Raw genomic sequence first — 3,926 nt, 5'->3', positions numbered from 1 at the left:
GTGGCGGTGGGAGGTAGGAAGCCCAAGCCTTGACAAGTCTTCCCCTGGGTGTTTTCTGAGTCAGCCTTCTCATCCGGTCTTCACCCACAGGCTGCTCCATGCCTCCCTGTGGGTGGGGAGTCTTTGACCATGTCTAGGCCCTGACTACTGAAAGCCTTCAAGCAGCTGCTTCCTCCCCTGGATCTTCTAAAGAAGCAGAGAACATTGCAGGCCGCTCCCTGGCATTTCTGCTTCCCCAAGGAAGCAGGCTCCCTCCCAGCTCCTTGCTCCAAGACTGTGACATCTCTACTCCCCCCCCCCACCCACTGTGCTATCTTCTCCCTCCTGTGAGTCTTCTCAGACTCTTGGCTCTCATTCAATGTGTCTCGCACATGTTAACCTAAGTGAAAGTGTTAGTCTCTCAGTCATGTCCGATTTTTTGAGACCCCATGGACTGTATCCCGCCAGGGTCCCCTGTCCATGGAATTCTCCAGGCAAGAATACTGGAGTGGGTAGCCATTCCCTTCTCCAGGGGATCTTCCTGACCTGGGAATGGAACCCAGGTCTCCTGCATTGCGGGCAGATTCCTTACCGTCTGAGCCAATCCAAGCAGTAACAAACCAGAGAGGTTACATCCTTCATCGGCAATAATCGCAAGCTAGCGTGGCTCCTCAAGGGAGGTGGGGAAAAGTAAAGCACCAGGAGAGAAGGGAAGTGCTGGCTAAGATTTCAAAATATAATCCCAACCCCAAAGTTGTTATCTTTTGCTTTTAACATTTCCTAACACTTCTCCACTCAGACCTTTTTTGAGTTTAGCTGCCTTGGGGAGTGAGAACAGAGAGCATTAACCTCACTTTGCAGAAGTTGAAATTGAGGCACTAAGCAATTCTCCAGCATATTCCATAACAGGCATACTAAAACCATTCACTGAATGAGGCACAGGGAGAAATGAGTTGTTAAATATTTCCTGCTTTTCAGAAACTCCCACCGGACCACGCCTAACAAACCAAACTACCGTATTAATGAGCAAATCAGATATAACAGGATCTGAAAGTGCCAGGAACACTCACTTGCTTCCAAAACAAGCCAAGTATATTCAAGTAACAAGTGAATGGTCTCAGTTACGGCCAATTACAGAGATGCAATGCGCTCAGTGTGCTGTCCCCAGATCCGAAGGGCACTCAGTAGCATAATAAACCCAGGCTCTCAATCGTCTTACTAAATATTTAAAACAGCAGAGCCTAGAAGTAATCTTGGTTGACAGATTCACACATTAAATATACTGAGTGAAATGTACTTAAATTCACTCACTGGGTACAAAGCTCAGCTCATCATCTACGCTGAGCATCTCTGTTGTGCCAATGCCCCTTTGTGGGCCACTTTGGACCTCTGGCATTTCCCTGGATTTCAGAACTGATTAGAAGTAGGTCAAAGGCCAGAGAACAGCACATAACAACCTAAAGGGACAGGATAACTAGGTCAACTAAGGTGCAGTGAGAATTCAGGTTTACTCAACTGATCCCAAACCCGTTTCGGAAGAAGGAAAACACAACACAAATATGTGAAAACCTCTTCAGCCTCTTACCCGTTAAGTGATCTTGAGCAAACTACCTAACTTCTCTGAGCCACGGTTTCTTCATCTATAAAATGAAAAGAAAAATAAAACTTGCCCACAGAGCTGGTAAGAGGTTTCAATGAAGGAATGCGCATTAAGTGCCTAACCAGAGCTTTTGGAAAATGCTAGTTGTATATTTGATGAAAGTGGGATGCCAACACGGTAAGCCCTACTTTGGAATATAGTGGCTGCTAACCTATGTTTGTTATCTGATATCTTGCTGGTAGTCACAAGAATGGGCCTCCCAGACTTCCAACTGCAGAGAGCACAACTGATCAAGGGCTGCAGATGTCCTTGCTGGGTTTGTGCAGGTGCCACACCTCCCTGGGGAACTCGCCTGACAAGAGAGCATGGGGACTCCTGACAATTGACTTTGGCTCCAGAATTGCCAGTCGCCTTGCTGGATCTTCCTGGAACTGAGGGCAGTTTGGGATGCTCCCTCTCATGGACTCTCCCTCTCTCCTTCACTCAGAGTCAGATTCGCATCACAGCCTGACACTCTTTCTCAGGCTGACTTGGTTCCCTCCCCATTTTCTTCCCCAGGAGCATTTGCCCTAACAAAATCCTTGCATGTTGAATCCTGTCTTCATCTGCTTCTCTGAAGATTCAGACGCACTTGCCCATGTTCTTTTCTGACAGTGGGTATAACTTATACTTGTCTTATGAGGTGTGCATGGATTGTTGAGCTATTCACAAGGGCCATTTCATCAGAGTAGCCGTGGGGAAGCTGCAGCTAAGAAACAGGAATAACAGGGGTCATCGTTGCCAAGAGAAGTATGAACAAACATGAGGACCTTAAGTCTCATACTTTCTCAGGGAACTACAGTTTTGGGTGTTTCTAGTCAGGAGACACTGAAGGAAATGTTTTCAAAGATAGTAATCTTCTTGGTCAAGTAACTTCACCTCTCTGGGCCTTGGTGTTCTAGACCAGTACAAAATGAGCAGATGTTAGATTTCAAAGGGACCCAGGAGACCATAAGCTCTGTGTTTCCCAAACTTCAGTTATATTTGTATACTTTTTGGCCAACCCATGTGCCACCCAACTAATAATTTTTCTTTAAGTAAATTCACTTTAACTTAAAATTTAAAAAGCAAAGTTTCTGTGAGAGTTAAATGATAAGGTATCACTTACCATAAATGGAAGACAGTATTATTAAATGCCAGTTAGATGCTAAAACCTGAAGAAAGGAGCTGCTTTCTGTTAAAAGCGCAGATTAGCAAATGTTAAAGACACGCTAACACCAAATACTTTCTAGAAAGACTGGAAGAGAAGTGAAAAAGACTGACAATGTGACTCGTTGGTTTTGTTTGTTTGGCTGTGCCACAGGGCACACAGGATCTTAATTCCCTGGACAGGAATCTAACCCACACCACCTGCAGTGGAAGCAAGGAGTCTCACCCACTAGACTGCCAGGGAAGTCCCAACAGCGTGATCCATTGTCACTCAAAACTGGATGTACGGTTCCTCCTAAATCACTAAGTCACTCCTTTCACATAGGCTTGGAGGTTCCCTCCCTCCACACTATAGTTTGGACATCCCACTGGTAACAGTTTTTCCAGTTTGAGAGATGAGCAACTCAGGGGTGCAGGTTTACTGACCAGCTACAGAAGTAACAGTGTGTTTATCAGTTTATCATTATTCTGGGTTTTCAACAAGAATTTAGTCCGTCTAAGTAGATGGGGGCCTAGGATCCACCCATTAGAAATTGTCTTAAACAAAACTAAGAAATAGAAAGTTTGCCTTTAGTGTCTTCCATCTCTTCTTTCGTACACCCTAATTCCTCATTCCCTGCCTAAGTAACCAGACAATTCTTTTCCCTTTTGCTGCTCAGACCTCCCTGGGAGGAGGATCTACTCAGACCTAGCTTTCCCTCATCTCACTGCTCTACTCTATTTTCTATCTCCTGTTGAGCTGTTTCACACCAACCTGTGAATGACCCAAAACTGGCTTAACACTGTGACCATCCTAGAGTGCCGGGGACCAGCCCCGGCTGATCCAGGGTATTCGAAGGAGAGACGGCGTAGGCGAGGATCAGGATACAATAGCTTCAATTAGATATTAATTAAAGATATAAAGAGTAATAGAATAAGGATAGCTCGGTAGGAAAATTCAGTGGAGAAAAGAGGCTGAGTAGCTTGGTTTACGCGGGAGACCAATAAAACTTCAAGACAAAAAGTTTGCACCACTTACGTAGGCCGCAGGCGTCCTTCCGTTCTCCCGAAGGAGAGGAGACACTGAGGCCTCCCCGGTCGGATCTTAGAAGCCCAGGCATAATTAGTAAGCATGGTGGGTTCCGCGCTCCAGATGGAGACTCAGCCAGAGTGAGAGAGC

This window comes from Bison bison, unplaced genomic scaffold, assembly GCF_000754665.1.
Source record: "Bison bison bison isolate TAMUID 2011002044 unplaced genomic scaffold, Bison_UMD1.0 scf7180017864174, whole genome shotgun sequence".
Lineage (NCBI taxonomy): Eukaryota > Metazoa > Chordata > Mammalia > Artiodactyla > Bovidae > Bison > Bison bison.
Note: the sequence above shows the minus strand (reverse complement) of the source record.